Source organism: Piliocolobus tephrosceles, chromosome 2 (genome assembly GCF_002776525.5).
Source record: "Piliocolobus tephrosceles isolate RC106 chromosome 2, ASM277652v3, whole genome shotgun sequence".
Classification (NCBI taxonomy): domain Eukaryota; kingdom Metazoa; phylum Chordata; class Mammalia; order Primates; family Cercopithecidae; genus Piliocolobus; species Piliocolobus tephrosceles.
The window spans coordinates 19,930,508-19,957,802 of record NC_045435.1 but is presented as its reverse complement, the minus strand read 5'-3'; the positions used below and the strand labels follow the sequence as shown (position 1 = coordinate 19,957,802).

The window sequence follows — 27,295 nt, the reverse complement described above, 5'->3', positions numbered from 1 at the left end:
AAAACATTAGCGACACAGAAAAAGGAATAAATTGAATAACATTTTAAATAGGAAAAATCGATATTGGTGACTAGATTTGGGAATGAGGAAGCTCAAGAAAACTAGAGAGTCTCCAAGGTTTCAAGTTGGCGGAATAGCATGTGGAACTATTGAGACAGATGAGGGATTAAAAAGAAAACCTGTTTTGAGACATGATAAGTTCAGTTTGGGACAGACTGAAAATCTATTTGTGTTGCATTTGGGTATAGATGTCTAGCAAGAGCTCAAAATAGAATTTTAGATCACTGACTTATTCTACTTTGATACAACTGTATGAATCAAATTAGTTAAAGAAAATGTACATAGATTGTTTAAAGACAAGTAAAGATTAAACAGAAGGTAGTGAACGTGATAGGTAAGAATAACTGTAAAATCTTACGCGTTTTTTCTTCTCTGTGCTTGAATCCCTGGCTTGTTTCCCGAGTTTCACTGTAAAGAATGCCTATTTTATCATTCACTAGTGCCTAAATTTTGTAAAATCAAGGACATCTCTTTATTTATATTTTACAATCTACAGAAGTTATAATAATGTTTATAGTTAGGAATATCAATAAATTTTGGCCCAGAAATTAGCCTTTAGTGGAGCTAGCTAAACGTGTTGGCACCAGGATTGTTAGCATAACAATTTAACTTAGCCAGCCACTGAGTACTTAAATTTCATAGCTGCACAAACATGAGACTTAGTCATGTGATCACGATCATGTAGGAAGGACACGTACTTTCTACGTAATGAAAGAGGCTGACCATTGGCCTACTTTATTCTGATATGCTTTTCTATCATCTTTGCAAAGCTGAGACAATCTGAAAAAGAAAGTGTACCTGTTAGTATTCCCTTTTGGAAGAGAATTTCTGAGCCTGTAACAGCTTGGTTTAACAATACATTTGGCCTCACAAACAAGAAAGATAATTTGTTTGTTTTCTCTGTGGTGATAAGATCAAAGAAAATAACTTATCAAGAGATCAATGCCCATAGCCAAGCTTCAGAACCTTTAGAATCCCTCACATCTCAGTCAACAAAGTACCCCAGAAGGACTCTGTGAAGTAAAATCACATATGTTCATGGAGACACAAGCCTATTCATTCATATTGCTGAGTAATAAATGAATGTATTGTAAGTCAGATTGTAACTGAGTTCTGTATTTGCACTCATATCCTGATAAATATTTATTTGTCCTTAAGTTGTACTGTTTAGGATTCTCCATTGAAGCTCCATTCTTACTTCACCTACACCAGCTTATCAACTACATGATTTCAGTGATGTTAGCTGCCAATCTAGAATCACTACTCAATCTTTTGGACTTTTCCTGCTTGCCTTCCATGCCCTTGGTCATATGGGTACTGAATTTTGATTAGCAACTTTCACTTATGGTAGTAATGACAAGTCTCATATTTATACCTGTAAACCAGTTTTTAGTCTCAAAGCTCTATTTGAAAGCATACCCCTCTGTTCTGCCTCTAAAGCCTTGACCTTATTCTCAAATCAGACCCCTGGATATGTTTGCATTCTAGTTTTAATCCATCTGTCGACTGCCATAAAGCATTATGCTGTACATTCAGGAGGATCTGGCATATAGTTTCCTGATGTTTATTAATTCAAGATGCTTGTTCCAAGTAAAGAAACAAGGATTTTTTGAAAAATCAAGAATCTGTAGGAAACTAGGCAAGTAAATGAGTTAATATGACTTTGTTTCAGAGGAATTTTTTTGAGAGAACTATCTACTCACGTATGAAATAATCATAGCACCACAAACGAAATAACATGAAACTGACAAGGAATTTTTTTATTGACCAATAAGTTTGTATTGTAAAGATTACCAGATGATTAAAATGACTTTTGTAATCTAAAGAAAGGACAATTAGAAACATGTGTAATTTAATATGATGTAGGATGACATTTATTTATAAATATTCTGAACCACAGCATGCTTACTATTTCCAACTGAAGACCTCAAACATACATAGCTAATTTGGATTCATTTCTGTTGGTTCTTTTCAATTTGGCTTTAAGCACTTCTCATTTAGTCTTGATTGTATTTATGTTTAAGCAGTTTGTCATTTGCATGATTTACTAGGAAATTTATATTTTATTGGAATACAGTATGAATTAGGTTTTATCTTATATAATCACTTTTAAAATGAATTGCACTTTGTTTTCTGACCATGTGCTTATTCTCATAATATTATAAATCAAAGAAACCTGTACCTGTTTTACAAATATGTTGGTAAAATATACATTTGCATGTATATTTTACCTATCTAGAGACTTTCAGCGATATTCGGATGTAAAGATTTTAGAATAACTGCGAAGTTAGTTTGAAATGCACAGGAATCTTGAGATGTGATAAAATATAAAATATTTACTGAATGCCAATATGTTAACTTCTTCATAAGTGTCACACTTATGAAATAGAAATTTACAAAGTTTACAATGTTATATCAATAATAAATAATATAACCAAATAATAATGTTAAACCAATAATAAATATTATAACCAAATAAGAATGTTAAACCAATAATACATAATAGAATAGGGAACTAGAAAACATTTTTAGGATGCCAACCATGTATGCGTATATTGGGTGCAACTTACTAATTCACAGTAGTGCATTCGCCACAAGGATGGAGGAAAAATAGTAAAATGGGAAAGACCTTGAAATGGATGTGCAGGGATAGGGGTTCTGTGCTGATCTCTATCACTAACGATCTCCATTAACTTGAGCAAGTCACTTAATCTCATAGGCTTTTTAGTGTAAAGATAAGTTAAATCATTTCTTGGACAGTTTTCCTCTTGTTATAGGTTGAATTGTGCCTTCCCTTTCAATTTATTCTTGAAGCCCTAAACCCCAGGACCTCAGACTGTGATGGTAGCTTGAGGATTGCTTGAAGCCAGGAGTGGCAGCACAGAACAGCCTAGACAATATAGACTTCATCTCTAAGAATTTTTAAAAAAAAATTAATCCAGCAAAACAGGACGCATCTGTGGCTGCAACTAATCAGGAGGCTGAATTGGGAGAATTTCTTGAGCTGAGGAGTTCAGGGTGGCAGTGAGCTCTGATCATTCCACTGCATTCTGGGCAACAGAGTAAGACCTCCTCTCTTAAAAACTGCAAAACAGACAAATAAACAAAAGCAACAGGACATAAATGAAAGAAGAGTAGAGTAAAGGAGAGGAGAGGAGTGGAGACAAGAGGAGTGGAGAGGAGAGGAGAGGAGAGGAGAGGAGAGGAGTGGAGAGGAAAGGAGAGAAGAGAGCAGAGGAGTGGGGGAGAGGAGGAGGGGGAGAAAGGAGAGGGACAAGAGAGGAGATGAGAGGAGAGAAGAGAGAAGAGGAAAGGAGAGGAGAGGGGAAGACGGGAGGGGAAAGGAGGGGAGAAGAGGGGAGGGGAGGGGCGGAAAGGGAGGGGTGAATGGGGCTGTATTTGGAAATAGGGTATTTAAAGTGATAATGATATTAAAGTGGGGCAATGAGAGTGAGCCTTATTCTGATATAATGTGGCTCATTTACAAGAAGAGGAGTTTAGGACAGTGTGTTCGTGTGTGTGTGTGTGTGTGTGTGTGTGAGAGAGAGAGAGAGAGAGAGAGAGAAAGAAACAGACAAAACACATGAATGTACTGAGAGACAACCATGTGAACCCAAGGCAAGAAGGTAGCCATCTGAAGGCCAAAGAGAGAGAATTCAGGGGAAAAAAAAAAAAAAAAAAGTCTGCCAAAACCTTGATCATGCACCTCTAGCCTTACAGAACTGTGAAAAGAAAAAAAAAAAAAAAAAATATATATATATATATATACACACACACAAAACACACAACACACACACAATTTTTTCAAGCCACCCAGACTGTGGTAATTTTTATGGCAGTCCTAGCATACTAATATACCTGTTTTCATCCTTAGAAATATGTAATCAACTATCCTTTGAACTATATCTATTAATTAGGTTTGGTAATAGGAAGTGATAGTGGAGATTCAATGTATTGCTATAAATGCAAATGACTTACAGAAAAACAAACTAAAGAAATTTAATTTGGTCCACAATTAACAAAACCCAGCAGTATATATGCCTCCCTAATCTTACACTCTAGTCCTATAGAATATAGAGATGATCAAAATCTACAAGACCTCTTTTCTTTCAATAGAAAAAGGTAATATGTATGGAAATCTTCACAAACTATAATCATAATGAAATTCTAATGTCTATTGTAATAAATAATCATATTTCACTATGATTCTGTTATTCTTTTTTGGAGACAAAGTCTTGCTGTTGTCACCCAATCTGGAGTGCAGTGGTGCAGTCTCAGCTCATTGTAACCTCCTGGGTTCAAACGATTCTTCTGCCTCAGCCTCCCAAGTAGCTTGGATTACAGGGGCCCACCACCATGCCCAGCAAATTTTTGTATTTTTAGCAGAGATGGGATTTTGCCATGTTGGCCAGGTTGGTCTCAAACTCCTGACCTCAAGTGATCTACCCACCACAACCTTCCACTATAATTTAAATAATGGTAAGACATATGACCTCTATTGTGATTACTTCATCATCAACAATTGTCTCTTCTGTGTGACATGACTGCTTGAGATGTTTTCTCTGATACGTTTATGTTAAAAATGTACAATACTCTTTTAGCAATGTTTCTTTAATTTACTACTAAATATCTCAGAAAAATGAACAAATGAAGAATATAATTTAAAACGCATTGACTATAATAGTCAGCGTTACTCAAGAAAACAGAAGCTATATTAGTTGTTTTAGCTGAGGGGATTTCATTGTAGAGAATGGTTTAATTCCTTAAATTTTATGTGCGAGGAGACTAACAATATCAGCGGAACCCGAAGTAACATAAAGATAATAACTGCAGGAAACAGCTAGCCATTCTAGGTCTAGACGAACAAAGAGAAAAAGTTAGAGTATCAGAACCTACCTACAATTTAGAGTTAGAGTATCAGAACCTACCTACCTAGTTCCTGAATGGAACTAACTGTGATCCAGATTTCTCATAAGGGGGATGTTACTGGTATCAATGGCTACAGGTCTCAACAGGCTAGATGCTACTGGTGTCAGTGGGGCGGAGACAGGGTGCACTGAAGCTGGTCCTATATGTAAGAATAGAGGCTAAGTTTGTAACTGAAGTAATAGTCTAAAACCTAATACATAAATCCAATTTTAACAGCTGTTTGAATGTTGTCCTATTTCCTTCAGATTATTAGGTTTACTTGTTTTTCTGAGTTTTTTAAAAAATATATATTTATAGAAATTAAAATGAGAAAACAACTATTTCACACTTTTAATTATGTTGTCTCTGTTTAGAAATATATGTGTATGTGTGTGTGTATATATAGATATATAGATATTGATATTTGTTATTTGGAGTATGCAATTCAACATAATAAATAGTTTATATAACCAAGTTTTGAAATAGCCCCAATATATTATTACAATTATTTTTGTATCACCAATCTATGAAACTGAAGCATGTCTGCAAAATGTGCTTAGAAGTTTGGAGAATGACGAGTAGGAAAAGATTAAAATTTATTTCTGGAAAAGCTTACTAATTCCAGGTGTGTAAGAGTTCATTCACTGATGTTAGCAGCAGCAGCCTAGGTGATTTAATTTCACATAGAGGTATAAGGTGCTTATCTCACCTCACCTCAACATAAGTAATCTGGCCCAGATACAGGTAAAATTGAGGATTGTTCAACTGTAATTTCACCTAAAAGGAAAAAAAAACAAAAACAAAAACAAAAAAAACACACAAGCAAAAAACCAGAAACCAGCCATGAGATTGTACTAATTTGACAGAACTACTACATCATACAACAATCTAACTTCTAGGTATAATCCAAAATAAATGAAATCAGTGTGTTGAAGAATTACCTGTATCCCCATGTTTATTGCACCACTATTTAGAATAGTCAAACTATGAAATCAACCTAAGTATGCATCAACAGATGAATGGATAAAGAAAAAGTGGTACGTATACACTGTGATGGTTAATACGAGTGTCAACTTCATTGGACTGAGGATGCAAGTATTGATCTTGGGTGTGTCTGTGAGGGTGTTTCCAAAGGAGATTAACATTTGAGTCAGTGGGCTGGGAAAGCAGACCTACCCTCAATCTGGTGGACACAATCTAATCGGCTGTCCATGAATATGAAGCAGGCAGAAAAATGAGAAAAGACAGGACTGGCCTAGCCTCCCAGCCTACATGTTTCTCCCATGATGCTTCCTGCCCTTGAACTTTGGACTCCAAGTTCTTTAGTTTGGAGACTGGAACTGGGTCCTCCTGCTTCTCAAGCTTGCAGAATGCCTATTGTGGCAGCTTGTGATCTTGTAAGTTAATACTTAATAAACTCATTTATGTATCTATCCTATTAATTCTGTCCCTCTGGAGAACCCTAATGCATACACAATAGAATATTATTCAGACTTCTAAAATAAATTCTACCCACTTTTAAAACTAGGTTTGCCTTTCATTATTTAGATTTAAGGGTTCTTTATATATTATGGCTAGCAGATACAAGTCTTTTCTAAGACCTATAGTTTTCAGATATATTCTCCAATCCTGTGGTTGTTTATTTGACTTTAATGATGATATCTTTTTGGAGCATAAAGGTTTTTAATTTTGATAAATCCAGTTTATCTATTTTCTCTTTTGTTGCTTATTCTTTAGGCATAATAGTTAAGAATTCACTAACAATCCAAGGTCATGAAAATTTACTCCTGTGTTTAATTATGAAAGATTTTAATAGTGTCCTTCAAAAATTCATGTCCCCCTGCAATCGGTGAATATGCCCTCATTGGGAAATAGGGTCTTTTCAGATGGAATCAAATTAATATAATGTCATACAGGATTTGGGTGGTCCTAAATTCAATATGACTGGTCTCTTATCAAAAGAGACAAATTGGACAAAAATACACACGGAGGGTAAGTGGGCATGTGAAAATGAAGGCATAAATTAGAGTTAGGCTGCCACAAACCAAGAAATGCTGAGGATTTCCAGCAACCACTGAAAGCGATGCAGAAGCAAGGGAGAATTCTATTCTCCCTCCTCCCAGTCTCCTGGTCTTCTTATTACTACTTGCTTTTTTATTTGTTTAGTGATTATCTGAATTATATTAATAAAAGTTAATCACCAATACAAACACAATATTCACTCTCTGCTTCTGCTTGTGAGTGAGCAGTGCTTTGGATATTCCCATAGTCACTCTAAATTCTGGGGCAATAGCACTGAGCTCTTTTTACTTTTTTTTTTATTATTATTATACTTTAAGTTCTAGGGTACATGTGCACAATGTGCAGGTTTGTTACATATGTATACATGTGCCATGTTGGTGTGCTGAACCCATTAACTTGTCATTTACATTAGGTATATCTCCTAATGCTATCCCTCTTCTGTCCCCCCTCCCCACAATAGGCCCCGGTGTGTGATATTCCCTTTCTGTGTCCAAGTGATCTCATTGTTCAATTCCCACCTATGCTTGAGAACATGTGGTGTTTGGTTTCCTGTTTTTGTGATAGTGTGCTGATAATGATGGTTTCCGGCTGCATACATGTCCCTACAAGGGACACAAACTCATCCTTTTTTATGGCTGCATAGTATTCCATGGTGTATATGTGCCACATTTTCTTAATCCAGTCTGTCACTGATGGACATTTGGGTTGATTCCTAGTCTTTGCTATTGTGAATAGTGCCACAATAAACATACATGTGCATGTGTCTTTATAGCAGCATGATTTATAATACTCTGGATATATACCCAGTAGTGGGGTGGCTGGGTCAAATGATATTTCTAGTTCCCGATCCTTGAGGAATCGCCAAACTGTCTTCCACAATGGTTGAACTAGTTTACAGTTCCACCAACAGTGCAAAAGCGTTCCTATTTCTCCACATCCTCTCCAGCACCTGTTGTTTCCTGACTTTTTAATGATTGCCGTTATAACTGGTATGATATGGTATCTCATTGTGGTTTTGATTTGCATTTCTCTGATGGCGAGTGATGATGAACATTTTTTCAAGTGTCTGTTGGCTGTATAAATGTCTTCCTTTGAGAAGTGTCTGTTCATATTCTTTGCCTACTTTTTGATGGGGTTGTTTGTTTTTTTCTTGTAAATTTGTTTGAGTTCTTTCTAGGTTCTAGATATTAGCCTTTTGTCAGATGAGTAGTTTGCAAAACTTTCTCCCATTCTATAGGTTGCCTGTTCACTCTGATGGTAGTTTCTTTTGCTGTGCAGAAGCTCTTTAGTTTAATTAGATCCCATTTGTCAATTTTGGCTTTTGTTGCCGTTGCTTCTGGTGTTTTAGACATGAAGCCCTTGCCCATGCCTATGTCCTGAATGGTATTACCTAGGTTTTCTTCTAGGGTTTTTATGGTTTTAAGTCTAACATTTAAGTCCCTAATCCATCTTGAATTAATTTTCATATTAGGAGTAAGGAAAGGATCCAGTTTCAGCTTTCTACTTATGGCTAGCTAATTTTCCCAGCACCATTTATTAAATAGTGGGCATGTGACAATGCCCACAATTTCTTGTTTTTGTCAGGTTTGTCGTAGATCAGATGGCTATAAATGTGTAGTATTATTTCTGAGGGCTCTGTTTTGTTCCATTGGTCTGTATCTCTGTTTTGGTACAAGTACCACGCTGTTTTGGTTACTGTAGCCTTGTAGTATAGTTTGAAGTCAGGTAGCATGATGCCTCCAGCTTTGTTCTTTTGGCTTAGGATTGTCTTGGCAATGCGGGGTCTTTTTTGGTTCCATATGAACTTTAAAGCAGTTTTTTCCAATTCTGTGAAGAAAGTCATTGGTAGCTTAATGGGGATGGCATTTAATCTATAAATTACCTTGGGCAGTATGGCCATTTTCACAATATTGATTCTTCCTATCTATGAGCATGGTTTGTTCTTCCATTTGTTTGTGTCCTCTTTGATTTCACTGAGCAGTGGTTTGTAGTTCTCCTTGAAGAGGTCCTTTACATCCCTTGTAAGTTGGATTCCTAGGTATTTTATTCTCTTTGAAGCAATTGTGAATGGGAGTTCATTCATGATTTGACTCTCTTTTTCTGTGTTATTGGTATATAAGAATGCCTGTGAATTTTGCACATTGATTTTGTATCCTGAGACTTTGCTGAAGTGGCTTATCAGCTTAAGGAGATTTTGGGCTGAGATGATGGGGTTTTCTAAATATACTACCATGTCATCTGCAAACAGGGACAATTTCACTTCCTCTTTTCCTAATTGAATATCTTTTATTTCTTTCTCTTGCCTGATTGCCCTAGCCAGAACTTCCAACACTATGTTGAATAGCAGAGGTGAGAGAGGGCATCCCTGTCTCGTGCCAGTTTTCAAGGGGAATGCTTCCAGTTTTTGCCCATTCAGTATGAAATTGGCTGTGGGTTTGTCATAAATAGATCTTATTATTTTTAGATATGTTCCATTAATACCGAATTTATTGAGACTTTTTAGCATGAAGGACTGTTTAATTTTGTCAAAGGACTTTTCTGCATCTATTGAGATAATCATGTGTTTTTTGTCTTTGGTTCTGTTTATATGCTGGATTACATTTATTGATTTGCATATGTTGAACCAGCCTTGCAGCCCAGGGATGAAGCCCACTTGATCATGGTGGATAAGCTTTTTGATGTGCTGCTGGATTTGGTTTGCCAGTATTTTATTGAGGATTTTTGCATCTATGTTCATCAGGGATATTGGTCTAAAATTCTCTTTTTTTGATGTGTGTCTGCCAGGCTTTGGTATCAGGATGATGTTGGCCTCATAAAAAGAGTTAGGGAGGACTCCCTCTTTTTCTATTGATTGGAATAGTTTCAGAAGGAATGTTACCAGCTCTTCCTTGTACCTCTGGTAGAATTTGGCTGTGAATCCGTCTGGTCCTGGACATTTTATGATTGGCAGGCTATTAATTACTGCCTCAATTTCAGAGCCTGCTATTGTTCTATTCAGAGATTCAACTTCTTCCTGGTTTAGCCTTGGGAGAGTGTCAGTGTCCAGGAAATTATCCATTTCTTCTGGGTTTTCTAGTTTATTTGCGTAGAGGTGTTTATAGTATTCTCTGATGATAGTTTGTATTTCTGTGGGTTTGGTGGTGATTTCCCCTTTATCATTTTTTATTGCATCTATTTGATTCTTCTCTCTTTTCTTCTGTATTCTTTTTGCTAGCAGTCTATCAATTTTGTAGATCTTTTCAAAAATCCAGCTGCTGGATTCATTGATTTTTTGAAGGGTTTTTTGTGTCTCTACCTCCTTCAGTTCTGCTCTGATCTTAGTTATTTCTTGCCTTCTGCTAGCTTTTGAATGTGTTTGCTCTTGTTTCTGTAGTTCTTTTAATTGTGATGTTAGGGTGTTAATTTTAGATCTTTCCTGCTTTCACTTGTGGGCATTTAGTGCAATAAATTTCCCTCTACACACTGCTTTAAATGTGTCCTATAGATTCTGGTATGCTGTATCTTTGTTCTCATTGGTTTCAAAGAACATTTTTATTTCTTCCTTCATTTGTTATGTACCCAGTAGTCATTCAGGAGCAGGTTGTTCAGTTTCCAGGTACTTGAGTGGTTTTGATTGAGTTTCTTATTCCTGAGTTCTAGTCTGATTGCACTGTGGTCTGAGAGACAGTTTGTTATAATGTCTGTTCTTTTAGATTTGCTGAGGAGTGCTTTACTTCCAACTATGTGGTCAATTTTGAAGTAAGTGCGATGTGGTGCTGAGAAGAATACATATTCTGTTGATTTGGGGTGGGGAGTTCTGTAGATGTCTATTAGGTCCGCTTGGTGCAGAGTTTGTTCAATTCCTGGATATCCTTGTTAACTTTCTGTCTCGTTGATCTGTCTAATTTTGAAAATGATGTGTTAAAGTCTCCCATTATTATTGTATGGGAGTCTACGTCTCTTTGTGAGTCTCTAAGGACTTGCTTTATGAATCTGAGTGTTCCTGTATTGGGTGCATATATATTTAGGATAGTTAGCTCTTCTTGATGAATTGATCCCTTTACCATTATATAATGTCTTTCTTTGTCTATTTTGATCTTTCTTGGTTTAAAGTCTGTTGTATCAGAGACTAGGATTGCAACCCCTGCCTTTTTTTGTTTTCCATTTGCTTGGTAGATCTTCCTCTATCCCTTTTTTTGAGCCTATGTGTGTGTCTGCATGTGAGATGGGTCCCCTGAATACAGCAAACTGATGGGTCTTGACTCTTTATCCAATTTGCCAGTCTGTGTCTTTTAATTGGACCATTTAGTCTATTTACATTTAAGGTTAATATTGTTCTGTGTGAACTTGATTCTGTTATTATGATGTTATCTGGTTATTTTGCTCGTTAGTTGATGCAGTTTCTTCCTAGCATTGATGGACTTTACATTTTGGCATATTTTTGCAATGGCTGGTACCTGTGGTTCCTTTCCATGCTTAGTGCTTCCTTCAAGATCTCTTGTAGGGCAGGCCTGGTGGTGACAAAATCTCTAGGCATTTGCTTGTCTGTAAAATATTTTATTTCTCCTTCACTTATGAAACTTAGTTTGGCTGTATATGAAATTCTGGGTTGAAAATTCTTTTTCTTTAAGAATGTTGAGGCCGGGCGCGGTGGCTCAAGCCTGTAATCCCATCACTTTGTGAGGCCGAGAAGGGCAGATCACGAGGTCAGGAGATCGAGACCATCCTGGCTAACACGGTGAAACCCCGTCTCTACTAAAAAATACAAAAAACTAGCCAGGCGACGTGGCGGGCGCCTGTAGTCCCAGCTACTCGGGAGGCTGAGGCATGAGAATGGCGTTAACCCAGGAGGCGGAGCTTGTAGTGAGCCGAGATCGCGCCACTGCACTCCAGACTGGGCGGCAGAGCGAGACTCCGTCTCAAAAAAAAAAAAAAAAAGAATGTTGAATATTGACCCCCACTCTCTTCTGGCTTGGAGAGTTTCTACCGAAAGATCTGCTGTTAGTCTGATGGGCTTCCCTTTGTGGGTAACCCGACCTTTCTCTCTGGCTGCTCTTAAGATTTTTTCCTTCATTTCAACTTTGGTGAATCTGACAATTACGTGTCTTGGAGTTGCTCTTCTCGAGGAGAATCTTTGTGGCATTCTCTCTATTTCCTGAATTTGAATGTTGGCCTGCCTTGCTAGGTTGGGTAAGTTCTCCCGGATGATATCCTGCAGAGTGTTTTCCAACTTGATTCCATTCTCCCCATCACTTTCAGGCACACCAATCAGATGTAGATTTGATATTTTCACATAATCTCATATTTCTTCGAGGCTTTGTTCATTTATTTTTACTCTTTTTTCTCTAAACTTCTCTTCTTGCTTCATTTCGTTCATTTGATCTTCAATCACTGATACTCTTTCTTCCAGTTGATTGAGTCGGTTACTGAAGGTTTTGCATTTTCATGTAGTTCTCGTGTCATGGTTTTCATCTCTATCAGTTCATTTATACACTTCTCTGCGTTGGTTATTCTAGTTATCCATTCTTCCATTCTTTTTTCAAGGTTTTTAGTTTCTTTGTGCTGGATTCATAGTTCCTCCTTTAGCTCTGAGAAGTTCGATTGACTGAAGCCTTCTTCTCTCAGCTCGTCAAAGTCATTCTCCATCTAGCTTTGTTCCGTTGCTGGCGATGATCTGCATTCCTTTGGAGGGGGAGATGTGCTCTATTTTTTGAATTTCCAGCTTTTCTGCACTGCTTTTTCCCCATCTTTGTGGTTTTATCTGCCTTTGGTCTTTGATGATGGTGACGTACTGATGGGGTGTTGGTGTGGGTGTCCTTTCTGTTTGTTAGTTTCCTTCTAACTGTCAGGACCGTCAGCTGCAGGTCTGTTGGAGTTTATTTGAAGTCCACTCCAGACCCTGTTTTCCTGGGTCCAGCGGAGGCTGCAGAAGATAGAATATTGCTGAACAGCGAGTGTCACTGTCTGATTCTTGCTCTGGGAGCTTCGTGTCAGGGGTGTACCCAGCTGTGTGAGGTGTGAGGTGTTGGTCTGCACCTAGTAGGGCATGTCTCCCAGTTAGGACTTAGGGGTCAGGGACCCACTTGAGCAGGCAGTCTGTCCATTCTCAGATCTCAACCTCCATGCCGGGAGAACCACTGCTCTCTTTAAAGCTGTCAGACAGGTACATTTTCATCTGCAGAGGTTTCTGGTGCTTTTTGTTTAGCCATGCTCTGTCCTCAGAGGTGGAGTCTACAGAGGCATGTAGGCCTCCTTGAAATGTGGTGGGCTCCACCCAATTCAAGCTTCCTGGCAGCTTGGTTTACCTACTTATGCCTCAGCAATGGCGGGTGCCCCTCACCCAGCCTCGCTGACCCCTTGTAGTTAGATCTCAGACTGCTGTACTACAGGTGTCCGCCACCACGCCCAACTAATTTTATGCATTTTTAGTAGAGACGGGGTTTCACCATGTTAGCCTCTTCTAGCTGTTTTATTCCAAGTTTTTCTATTGTAAACTCACTGGGCTACAGTATAACCTCTGTCTTTTATCTACCCACAAAAGCCTCTCACCACTCAGGTACTGTTCTTGAGAGCATTGTTAGTTTTGAACTTATCTGTTGCAAATAAAGTCAGGTGTTCTGGGTAGAAATTGGAAACTGGTTTTATAGTCTGTTTCTTCCCTCAGGCAAAGTTTCTGATCCAGGACTCATAAGTTCTAGGTGGGGACAACGGCATGCTTCTCTCTGAGTAAACCCCAGATTTAAAAGCTAAGTATTCAGTGAGCAGAAGTGGGCAGGAGGCATTTTTCGGCTTGCTTGTCCTGCAGTGGAACTACTACCTCATGCACTGGAAAGGGCAATCAGCGCCATAGCATTATCAACACACTGGGAACAATGTACAGCACTTATTCCATCGGAGGACTTATCGAAAGAAGGAAGTCTCCACCATTCAACTACACTCAGCTATAATTTAACTTCATTGGGGCAGGACATTAAACACTGACTTCCTCTTTCCAAAAGGAAAGGCTTTGGTTGAAAGCTCAAGAAGGGAGGAATACTGTATTCTTAGCTATGTTAAAAGATAAACTGAGTCATTGCACTAGCAAAGACGTAGAGTCAACCCAGCTGCCCATCAGGAGTGGACTGGATTAAGAAAATGCAGTACATATATACCACAGAATACTACACAGTCATAACAAAGAATGAAATCATATCCTTGCAGCAACATGGATCCAGCTGGAAACCATTATTCTAGGCAAGTGAATGCCGAAACAGAAAACTAAATACTCCATGTTCTCACTTGTAAGTGAGAGCTAAACCTTGGGTACACATGATCGTAAAAATGGAAGCAATATACTCTGAGGAATACAAGAAGGCAAGGGAGGGAAAGTGGAAGGTTGGAAAAAGTCATGAAAAGAAAACAGAAAAAAAAAGGAAAAAGAAAAACTGAGTCACTTTAAAATAGTAAATACTTTGAATATTCAGTGATTCACAATTCAGGCAGCTCCAGAGCTGAAGTGGCTGACAGAGCACTAGGGGGAAGCTTTTTCAGGGTGAGTGCAGAAGGAAGGGAAAGAAAATATGTGATTGGCCAAAGTGAAGCGGCAGCCTTATTGGGATCATTCTTGTGAATGGTCTCTAGTTGGAGGTAATTTGGCAGTTTCTGATTGGTCAAGCTTAAGTTTCCTTTTACCACCTACACTGAATTCGGTGTGGTTTGCTAGGGAGGAATGATTTTACCGAATTTTAAACTAGAAAAAGGAAAGTTACTTTTCGTTGAGTTAGGATGCTAGGAACTTCCATATGAACTTCTAATTTCAGGCCTGTCTATGAAAAGCAAAAGAACAAAGAACACTGTAAACAGCAGTTTCAAAATTTACAACATAAGTCTTTAGAAATCTTCTGGTAGAAAAGCAATTATCTCTAAAAGTGTACTAAATAGGGTGTACCACACTATTTCCTTCTTAAAACAGATTGCATCTCTTGATTCTTGTAAAGGTCTACCTTCAACTTAATCTCACTATTGCGAGTGTTTTTATTTCAATGTCCTTGCAGAAGAAATTTCTGAAAAGAACTAAAGAAGGTATTTGATTTTCCACTTTTATTTGGAAAAACGTCTACTGGATGAATTAAATCAATGTTTTTACATGACAACTATTTATAGTATATGCTTATTCCCTCTCTTTCTCTCTGTTTCTCCCTCTCTCTCTCTTAAAATTTTGTTTGATGAGCATAAGGACCAATATTGAAATCAATCAAACAACAAAAACAAATCTATTCCTGGGCAGGTAGAAAAACACATTTGCTTTATCATTTCTTCACTGAAAACACCCCTTGGACTGTAACTAGTATTCTTTTCAAAGAAAGAGATTAGTAAAATAGTTCTTTCCGAGTATATTATCTGAAACTCAACACATTTACTAGAAACACAACACTATATTACAGACAAAAATGTGCTTTTTAGCATATGATAACAATAAAGTATTATCAGGAAGTATGTGTATCACTATATTAACTGATTGAAATAAATGTTCCATAGTTTTTAAATATATATTTGCATTGAATATCTGTAACCTATGAATAAAAAATAAGAACTCTGGGTGTCAAAGCTTAGAATGTCAACAATACCATCTTTTGTACTTTTGGGGGTGCATCCAAAATGTTGTGTTCTAAGAGTCAATTCAGAGACTAACATGTGAGAGAATGTAATACAGGCTAGGTGTACTTCATGATCAAAACTCACTGGTATTTTGGTCTTTTTGTAGGGTACAAGTACACATGAGAAAAAAAAGAAAATAAATTGTAAAGGCAGAGACTGTGAGTGTGTGTGTGTGTGTGTGCACGCATGCATGTGTGTGTGCGTATTTTGATATTTTTTTCTTTTCTCATTTTTCATATAGCATCTAGTAGATTATCGTGTTAAATGTAGTTCATAGCCGGGTGCGGTGGCTCACACCTGTAATCCCAGCACTTTGGGAGGCAGACACGGGTGAACCACTTGAGGTCAGGAGTTTGAGACCAGCCTGGCCAACATGGTGAACCCTGTTTCTAGTAATAATACAAAAATCAGCCAGGCATGATGTCAGGCGACTGTAATCACAGCTACTCAGAAGGCTGAGGCAGGAGACTTGCGATTTTGCCACTGCACTCTAGTCTGGACAACAGAGCGAGAGTCCATCTCAAAAAAAAAAAAAAAAAAAAAAAAGTAGATCATAACCAAATTTCTTACTAAATCATGACAAACAGCAAGAGGAAATGTTTGGCCACTTATATGCCAAAGAGGTATGTCAGGGAAAAGATAAATGAAGTAGGGAGAAAAAGAAAAGACAAAGAAAAAATAGAATTAAAAAAAAGCAAAGGAGATGAAGGGAAGAAAGGGATGGGAAGAGTTAAAAAGGGAGGAAGAGAGAAAAATAAAGTGAAATAGTAAAATGGCTGAACTTTTTTCTCTCTTTTTATTTATTTCTTTATTTTTGACTTTCAAGTCAAATTGTGACAGTGGATATCTACGTAATTGACTCTCACGGCTCAGAGGTGGAGTGGATTCATAGACATGAGGGTAATCCTAGAGACCGTGTCCCTCTGGGGTAGTAATGGTCCATAGCTATTTCTCTAGAGAAAATTTGCTTAAGGGTATTCTCACAATAACACCATTCACTTTTGTTACCACTGAGCTAGGAGGTAATAATGTAAATCATTTCTTTACACATTATTTTGGAGAAAAGTGAGGTGGGGGATGGGGCATATATAATCTATAACTAACTAATGTTGAAATAATGTATTTTTTTTTGCCAGTGGCTACCATTCTTACTTTGGAAGTACTTGAGTTTAAAAAAGAAATGATTAAATGATTATATATGATTAAAAGTAACTCTCATTGAATTTTATATAAACCTACCCAGTTCTTCATTTCTAATCATATGCAGATATTATATTAAAATTGTCCATTTTGTATATGTGTGTAATCACATACTTTATATAATTAATATAATTTATAATATATTAGTATATGTAAAATTATAAATGTATCATATATTTTTAAAATTATATACTGTATACACAATTGGGATACACAAATACATATTTGGGGGAATATATACATTTTTTCTTTTGTAATTGACTAAAATTTACAGTATGCCATAAAGACACAAAGTTGAATGACATTCTTTACATATACTAGGGAGGCTGAGGCAGGAGAATTGCTTGAACCCAGGAGGTGGAAGTTGCAGTTAGCCGAGATTGTGCCACTGGACTATAGCCTGGGCAATAGAGCAAGACTCCATCAAAAAAAAAAAAGAGGCCTGAGGGAGCTTATTAGCTTATTCACCTCTTCTACCATGTGAGGCACATAGAAGACACCATCCATGAGGTACAGACCCTCACCAAACATAAAAGCTGCTGGGTTCTTGATCTTGGACTTCCCAGCCTCCAGGACTGTGAGCAATAAATTTCTGTTGTGTATAGATTACCCAATCTATAGCATTTTGTTATAGCAGCCAGAACAGACTAAGACAACATACAGTATATTGTTAAAAACAAACTTACTTAAATGAAAGTATTCTTTGCCATGTTTAATCAGATTATGGCTAAACAAATAAATACATCAAGTTGATTGATAGAAGTTATCTTACTGCAGAAAAGTTAGAATCCCAGGTCATCTTTAGGGATAAATGCTATACTTTTATTCCTTTCTTATGATCTGTTTTTCAAAGTGCTTAGGTATTGTGAATGATATGAAATAGCACAAAGACAATAAATGCAAGGGAAAAATAGTTCAAATAAACATCTGTATTGATATAATCACAAAACTGAAGGGCATTCAAAAAATATTGCCTTGTCATCCCAAGTTAACCATTACTTATAACAGTCGGAATACTTGACTATCACGTATGCAGAGGATATCTGAAAAGTAAATTTAAAAATTAATTATTTCTGTTGGTCCCCGCTAACTTCAATATTTTTCCTGGGCTACTTTCAAGATTTGAAAAGCAATCACTGAGAAGGAAGCACTATAATCTTGCCTCGGGCTGGTCCCACACACAAAATTACCATAACCATTTTCACTTTTTTGTTAAGTAGCCATTTCGAGAAAAGAACAGATAGGCAAAATTTCCATCAGTCAAAAGATTTATTGAGTTGTATGAAGACATCCTCTTTTCGTGCCTCCCCTCAACCCCAAACTTAAAGCATAAACATATTTCATTTTACTCTATATACTTTATTCCATCATAGTTACTTCCCAAAAAATAGCCATTGCATATTTGTCCCAGAGTAAAACAAATTTAGCTATGTTTTTAAGATATTAAAAATTATCTAATGTATTCCACTACTTATAAAAATGTAAAATGCATTATTTCTGTGATGAAATTCCTGTGTTTGAAATTTGTCACTAAATCAGACAGTGAAAGTCACAATACTCTTGAGGTAGGAGGCGGTCAAGGGAGTAACTATGTCCTCAGGACACAACAGCCTTGGGACTATACAGTCAACACAATAAGCCCCAGTATTTGCACCGTCGTCGACGTTATTCAAGCCAAGTTATCTCCAATAGAGAATTTCCCCTATAGAGAACATGTACATTTTGATTTTACCTGTGTTCAGACTAACTCTTTGCTCATTATAATAGTAAAATCACAACCTTAGATGGAGATTTAAGATGCTAATGAGAAATGTGATATATGAACAAGCATGCACAGTTACTTCACTGTGCCCAGAGGACCACCCAGAACATCCCTACTATAACAACTCTCCCCACACCTTCATGAATAATCATGTAGGACTCCCATAAAGGGAGTTTCCCTCGTGTTAGTTTTTCCTGTCTCATTCTAATGAATAGCCTACACTAAATTCTCTCGCCCTCAGCCTGCACTGTCTATTCTGTTTTTAACTTTCAAAATATTCTTTTTCCTCTGCAATAAATTGCTCAGTGCTGCATCTCCTTTGCTGTGTATCTATTGTTTAAATTCTTTTAAACTAAGAAGTCAATAACCAAGGTCTTCCAACAGCTGTCAACACTCTGAGATATTGATATTCCTGATTGCAAGACCCACAAAATGTCTCTGAAATTGAAATAAAAATATTCATATAATTACTGGGAGCTACATGATATGGGTTTGCTCTGTGTCCCCACCCAAATCTCATCTTTTAGCTCCCATAATTCCTACATTGTGTGGGAGGGTCTTGGTGGGAGACGACTGAATCATGGGAGTGGGTCTTTCCCGTGCTGTTCTCGTGATAGTGAATGGGCCTCACTAGATCTGATTTTTTTTTTTTTTTTTTAGAAAATGGGAGTTTCTCTCCACAAGCTCTCTTTTTGCCTGCCGCCATCCACATAACCTGAGCCTCCTTGCCTTCCACCTTGATTGTGAGACCTCTCCTGTAATGTTGAACTGTAAGTCCAATTAAACGTCTGTCTTTTATAAATTGCCCAGTCTCAGGTATGTCTTTATCAGGAGCATGAAAACAGGCTAATACACTACATAATGTGGTACAGGTATCCACACATGTAGAGGAAAGTACATTTTTCATAATTTCTTTAAATTGGTTGTATAAGCATAGTAAAATTTGCTACCGTTTTAAGTAATGGCCAAAATTTAACCATAGGACTATAACTTTTATTATCTAGTATTTTTTAGAAAGTGAATGTACAACTTACATTTTGTTTTGTCTAGATTGTTTTTTTAGCTGATGCATATTTACATAGTCTCAGGGTACATGTGGTAATTTAATACATTAATATAATTTGTAAAGATCAAATCAGTTTACTTGAGATATTCATCACTTTAAATATTTCTCGTTTCTTTATGCTAGAACCATTCTAATTCCTCTCCAGCTATTTTGCAATATACAATAGTTTATCGTAAAAAACATTAGATCTTATTTCTTCTAGCAAGCTATACACCTGTACCCATTAATCAACTTCTCTTCATCCCCCTCTCCTTCTTACCCTGCTTAGCCTCTGGTAATGACCACTCTGCTTTCTATCTTCATGAGATCCACATTTTTAGTTCCCACATGTAAGAGACAAGAAACAATGTCTCTCTGACCTGTTTATTTCACTTAACATAATGTCCTCCAATTCCATATATAGTTGCAGATGACAGGATTTGTTTTTTTTTTTTTTATGGCTGAATAATGACCCCATTATGTATATGTACCATATTTTCTTTATTCATTCATCCATTGATAGAAGCTTGGTTGATTGAATTTTCTTTTTCTGTACAAATTCATATTTTTTAGATTCTATTTAAGCAAAAATGTTTTGATCCTGAATAAAATTTAAACATTAAAAATACATCTCCTAAAATATGTGTATTAAGCTTTTTTTAAAAAAATTAAACTTAAGTTTTTTGTGTTATTTGATTATATAATAAAATATTTTCTAGATTCATAAATTTATTATTCATAGTTTAAATTTTATCGGTTTCTAGGTCCTGGCAAATTTCCAAACCTGTCCAAGGACTGATTTAACCACCAAAGATTATGCTTTTCTGTGTGTGAGATTGTGCTTTTTTGTATGTATGAGATTAGAAGATATTTTCGTGTAACATTAAAAATCATTACGAATGTTGATGTTAATGCATTACTAATAAGTATTACAAAGTAATTAGTGAGGTGTTATTATGTAATGGCTTTCATACTGTCATCTAATAAATATCTTCTAAACTTTATAAAGTTTGAAAGTAGAAAATTATATTTTATTTTTCCCACACACATTTTCACTATCAATTTGTCATTCTTTTAATTTGAATTAGTTTGGGCCAAAAGTAAAAATCTCATTTTTCTTATCCACCTCCAATTCTCTGAGTGTGCACTTTTTGGTTAAAATCAAAACTGGATTAAAAGCACAGCTATCATAAGAGGCAGAGTCTTGACTCATTTCCTTCTGTTCTTAAATCTATGCTTTTTGTCTAACTCTTTTTGGATGGAGAATGATGTGTTTTTTACTTCCTCATTGCCATTTTTTGGATTGCCTTCAGTATAGCACCAACAAACTGACAGTTTTAAGTTAGTGAAGTGCTCATGAAAGGAAAAAAGTAACATAGGGACCTTTAAAGCATCTTTCTCCACAATCTTGTCTTTCTTTAGCTAAATGGAAGTAGCAACAATCACACTTTTTTATGTTAGTGTTGACATTTTATAAAGACTATATGCAGCACATTATTAATCATTTTTATAGTGACATTTTAGATTAAATTAATATTTTATGTTATTTTATAATTACATTTTATCTGCAAATCTATTTTTCATTGATTATTGTTACGCTATATTATGTACAAATAACGAATATGGGGCATTGGCGTTAAATTTCTGTATGACAGCTAGAGTATTAAAATATCAAGTTAGGTATACCTTTGTTGACTACTAGTTAATATATTAATAAGAGTTATTTTCGTGGTAAGCATGGCATAGTTCCTTCCCAATGAAGCATAACATACGTTTTTAAAGATAAAACAACAAGTTAGTGGGCAATTACTCAAAGTGTTAAGTACCTGGGAAGTAGAAGTCATATAGGAGAGTCATGTAATAAAGTCCTCTTGACTTATGTATGGAAGGGAGCCAGTCGGCAGAGAACTAAAGGGATTCACGAAATCAATTACAGATAAACTGAACCATTAAGATCAAAGTTAGCCAGTCAAGAAGGTGAAGGATAGAAAACAGTATGTTCAAGCTTTCAGTGGCTAGGGAAAGAGTACCACAATAAACCAATGAGAAGACATTTTAGTGGAGCTATCGGGAGAAGCAATTACAAGAAAAGATGGTAAACAGTCAAGCGGAAACCAAGCATAACTCACTTTGGAAGTCATGTAAATAAAGTTTGAATTTTATTATCAGATCACTAGTTTACAGGACTTTTCTTATTTAGAAAAAAAGCGATGAATGATGCTAATTGGTAATGGAGATTAGGTTTTGAATATCCTAAATCAGTCAAGAAAGAAATTACACACGTACCAGATGTGTTGTTTTCAGATAAACATAGATAACTGTTATCTATTAATAAATTATTAGGTTAAATTTATAATTTATGTTGCTAGGAAATTTGGTAAATAATGCCCAGCTTTTAGAAGAAGAATGAAATAAACAGTTTCTAGCGTAAAAAAAGAAAAGTTCTTTGAGACCTTAATATATCTCTGGAACTAGTGTCAAGAAAAAAGAAGAGCCTGGCAAGGCCATAGTCGCTGGGGGAATATCTATCCTGACATCCATGGTTGACTCTTTCAGGTAGAGAACATTGAGTGGTCAGTTATTTACAAACGGAGTATAATAAAGTAGAATAGTGTTTGCATGGACTTACTAGCAAATTGCCTGGGATCAAACCCTAGTTTTGCAAATGACTATGTATAGAACCTAAGATATTTCAATTCTCAGTGTCCTTTTCTATAGAATAAAAATAACAATAGCATGTATTTTATCAAAGGATTATTGTGAGAATTAAGTTAGTTAGCATCTGTAAGGACAAACAATATGTGGAGTACAGAGATCACAGATTCTGCTTGAATTTTAGCTGCTACTATTATTTCTGAATCTGGAGGTGGACAAGGGTAGAATAGGTTGATTTACTTTGAAATGATAATTTATCATCCATAGCTAATACATTTAAGTTTAAATTTCTTGTATAGATGTATATTAAACCTTTTTGCAATGAACAATTGAGTATATAAATAAGGTCACCGTATACTTTATTACACAAACAGGAAGATTTTGAGATTGAAAATGGGTGTTATTAATAATTATGGCTGAAAAATAGGTGACACTGGGACTATCTTCAGTCAACAGAGAACTTGTGGCCTCCGTATCAGGTTTGATGTTACAATTTGTGCTCTCAGAAATAAAAATTCTTTGATCATATCTTTTTAAGTAAACTTGTACTTGGAGTTTTCAATAAGGCCAATAACTTTTGACATCATTTATGTAGGTCTTTAATGCTTTCAAACATATTACATGTTTTTATTTCCCACAATACAGACATAAAGCAGGTAATATGTTTAATTATCACAGTTTCGCAGGTGAGGGAATTGATACGTAGTAAACATAAACGTATTTCTTGAAGGTAAAGTTAACTCAGCTAATTAGCATTAAAGGCAAGATCCAGTGCAGGCATTTTGTTGTCATATCAATATTCTTAAATATTATACCAAAAGCTCTTGCAGAATCTTCTCAGGAGGGCGACATAATCATATTTCTATTTTAGAGAGTTAATATAGTTCTAATGTTGGAAAAACTTCAGGGGTAAAATACTGATACAGAGAGAACAGTTACAAAAATGTTGAAGTACATAAAGTCTAGAGTGAAGGGAGAAATACTGAACAAATAGAGTTCATAGGGATGAAGATTTTGATTAGACATTGGTGGAGGGACGGAGAGAAGAAAGTGGATGTGACCTCTCAAATCTCTTGGGAAACTATGTGCATAATTATACCCTTTATTCATTTTCAGTCAGTCAGTGTTTTCTCTGTTTCTCACAAAATATGTGAACTTTGATTTAGTAAGGTATAAGCTAGATAAGTGGACGTCCTGATTATCATACTTATTGTAGAAAGAGATATTTTAGAGTAATCAATTTCAAAGTTTTAGATTAAAATAATATGCTAGAATATTATAAAAAACTGAATTTTAGTAATTATGTAACAATTGCTTTGCATTTGCTTGATTATATGTTCTTTTACATACATAGACAAAGATATATTTTAAGGATACATTAAGAGATGTTTTTACAAGGTCTTATAATAATCATTTTCTTAGTATATTTTAGACAGGAATGAAAGGTATTTATATCAAAAATATTTTCATGATTCCAGTTTACTTTAGCAGTCACTGATAACAATTTCAAATTTTTAAGGGCAATACTGGTCCTCTTTTTTCTTGTTGTGAATTAAATACCGGTAGTGTTACATATTAAATTGTGTCCTTCCCCAAAATTCATTTGTTGAAGTCCTTACCCCTAGTACTGAAAAATGTGACCCTATTTGAAAACAGGTGCAGATGTAATTAGTTAAGTGAAGATGAGGTCATTAGCATGGGCCCTAATCCTATATGAGTGGTGTTCACATCATAGAGGGAATTTGAGACAAACGCATTCATAAAATGCCACGTGAAGATGAAGGTAGCGATCAGAGCAACGTTCTACAAGCCAAGGAACAATACAGATTGCCAGCAAGCCACCAGATTCAAGGTGAGAGGCACAAAAGAGTTTTATTTTTTCTTTTTTCTCATAGCCCTCAGAAAGAACCAACCCTGCTGACACCTGCTGCTGGTCCCTGGACTACAACGCTGTGACAAAGGTTTTTAACTACCACGTTGTTTTCAGATTAAGATAGTCTTCACCTTTAAACAGACTGTTATTGTTAATGATATGAATATCAGGATTTCCATATTTTGAAATCACAGAATAAGAATTATTTAGTCTAATTCTCTATTATTATACAGACAATGAAATCATGATACTAAAAGAAGCAAAAAGGTTTAATCATGTATTGACTATTTTTCATGATCTAAGCAGATTAAGTTGAATGAGATTAGAACTACTGTTGCTTAAAATTCTTGTGTTGGGGTTTAAACCTATTCTAACTCTAGATCTCACTCCATTAAATCACTACACTGACACCTCCCTACAGTTGTGTATTAGTGTACATATGTGTGTATGTATGCATAGATCCATGAATGTACATAGGTGTATATGCATGTATAAATGTTTGTATGCTTCCTTTGAGACCATTTTGATACCATGGCTAATTTCAAATTTTAGAAACTATTTTTTTCTCGGTTTGCCATCTCTACTTTCAATTATTTTACTATGTGCATTCCTCACTTTATCATTTATTCCATTATGACTTCCACCTCCTGATTGCTTCGTGCTTTCTAGTTATCTTGTAATTTCAGATTTATCAACCAAGATTCGTAGTCATTTAAATTCTACCTCTTCTAGCAATCTTAAATTGCTAAATCCCTAGCCTCTTCCATGGCTAATTCATGATTTGTAGTCCATCGTCCATAATCCCCCATCTATTGTGTTCATTCTTTTATAGCAATCATTTTTTTTTAAATGTCATACAACACAGGTTTATTGGATCTATTTCAGATACAAGTATTTTACTCATAAAGGTATACTAATTATTTTGTTTACCTCTTATTTACTTTCAAATTTTACTGTTTCTTGCTTATTATAAAAATTTGCACTCTTTAAGTAAAAGATATAGCAGAAATCAATCACATAGAACGTAAAGGTTACATGAAATATAAAGGGATAGATCTAGAATCTTATATGTGATTTTTAAAATGAGTTACATATATGTTACTGAGTAACATTTGAACTATACTTTTCCTTTATTGAACCATATCTGGGGTACCAGATACAGTTATTTTTACCACAGTTGTAGAAATTTAAACAAGACTATATAATTTTAACACAGCAATGAAAATGACTAAACTCTTGAAATGCTCAATAACAATGGTGACTGCTTCAAATATAATATTCAGCTAAGCAAGCCAGAATTTGCTTATGAATATTGAATAGATTGTTTATGAATGTTAAATAAATATAACTATAAAATATAATTATATATTTTATAAGATATAGACAATTATCTCATTTATAGTTGCATTTATTTAACACTCATAAGCAATTCAATCTAACCTGGGTGTTTAAAAGTTGGGGGAGTTCTCATCTTTGAGAGCTTAGTGGATAGAAGTGCGTATGGGTGCTATTCAATTTTGTAAAATTGTATTGAGCGGCATTCTTATGTCTGATGTGTTTTAAGAATACAATATTTAAATTAAAAGTGCATTAAAAAAGAAAAGATTGATGTATTACAAAATGTTAGTCTTTGGTAAGTTTGAGTATTAGCACATTTTCTACAACTTTTTATATACTTCACATTACACACTAACACACTCAATAGAATCATATAACATTTGCTTCATTTTGTCTTATGCTTCAATTTGCCAGCATAATATTAAGGTAGATGGAGATAATGTGTATTATAGGATTGAATAATCCGCTGGTCATTGTGGTAATTTGCATGGGAAATGAGTCCTAATCTCCTGGCTGAACTTGACTGGACAAAGTCCATCCCCAGGATAGGCTTGTACTCTTTCTGAATGATAAGGATGCAGTAATTGCTGCTGCCTATTTCATCCCTCTCCTCCGCAGATTGAGAGGATGAGTTCTGGGTGATTTGAGAATGCAGTACTGTGTCCTTATCCTCAGGCTGAGAAGCTGTTGGATTATTGTCTCATCATCCTGAACTATCTTCTATTCTGCCATTGTGTCTGCTCTTTCCCGTCTATAGTCAATGTAACAATCCTTGCTGCTATCAGTACCACGCTACTTTTTATTTTTTCTTATTTTTTCTTCCTGTCTTGTTCATTATCTGCACCTTTCCTCTTGCTTTATGCAAAAAGTCAGTTCCAATTCTCTTCCTCCTGTTCTTTCTCTGTCTTTGCCCCTGATATTTGTTTCTTGGCTTTGGTTTGATGCCATTCATCTAAGACTGTTCTAAGTTAAATGATTAGGCATAACATATAGGGTATATGCTTCATCACAACTAATTATTTTGTCATTTTTTCTACCAGAATTATAGTTAATATGTTACATTTTCTCTTTCCTTATTTTTCTTCATTGGTTTTTGATTCTAGGTATAAGTTTTTCTTCTCCACATGAAGACTGAATAAAATTTTGAACGTTGTGTATGTGTGTATGAGTATTCATGTTAACTAAAGTTACCAATAGTAGTTCATCTTTAAAAAATATAAAAGATATACAGAAAAATTGAATAATTTCATTGATGAAGTGATGATGATTTAGTTAGGGTGTGTTATGTAGACCTGCAAAGGGAAAAACTTACACAGATATTTGGTGTAAGTGAACATTTTTCCAATATCAGCCTTTAATTGACTTTGAGCCTCAAATGAATCAGCTTCTCCAATCCTGTAAAGATATACAACTAATGTACACTTTTGAATTTATTTTTAAAAGAGTATTTAAAATAGAAACATGTAATTGCTAACTTGAGCTTTTCTTAAAGTGGTAGGAATATCAGAAACTCTGCTCAGTAAATATTGTGGTATTTCTTCATTATTTAGCTTGAGTAATTTTTTTCAACCAGTTCCTGAGCTCCTTTTCTGATCTACTTCCTTGCTTGTCTTAAGATTTAAATGTGATATGTTTTATTTTATTTTTTTTATTTTTTTTTTTTTTTGAGACGGAGTCTCGCTCTGTCTCCCAGGCTGGACTGCAGTGGCCGGATCTCAGCTCACTGCAAGCTCCGCCTCCCGGGTTTACACCATTCTCCTGCCTCAGCCTCCCAAGTAGCTGGGACTACAGGCGCCCGCCACCTCGCCCGGCTAAT

The 27,295-nt window shown here is 35.7% G+C and overlaps 1 long non-coding RNA gene across 1 annotated transcript in view; it reads left to right on the top strand.

Annotated features, from left to right (window-relative positions):
* LOC111545112 overlaps positions 1 to 26,613 on the top strand; it is a 56,723-nt gene extending 30,110 nt beyond the window's left edge. Inside the window, exons 4-6 of the long non-coding RNA XR_002732345.1 lie at positions 19,229 to 19,338; positions 24,164 to 24,229; positions 26,583 to 26,613. This is a non-coding gene — a long non-coding RNA (uncharacterized LOC111545112). The remainder of the gene's footprint in view (positions 1 to 19,228; positions 19,339 to 24,163; positions 24,230 to 26,582) is intronic.
* The last annotated feature ends 682 nt before the right edge of the window (positions 26,614 to 27,295 follow it).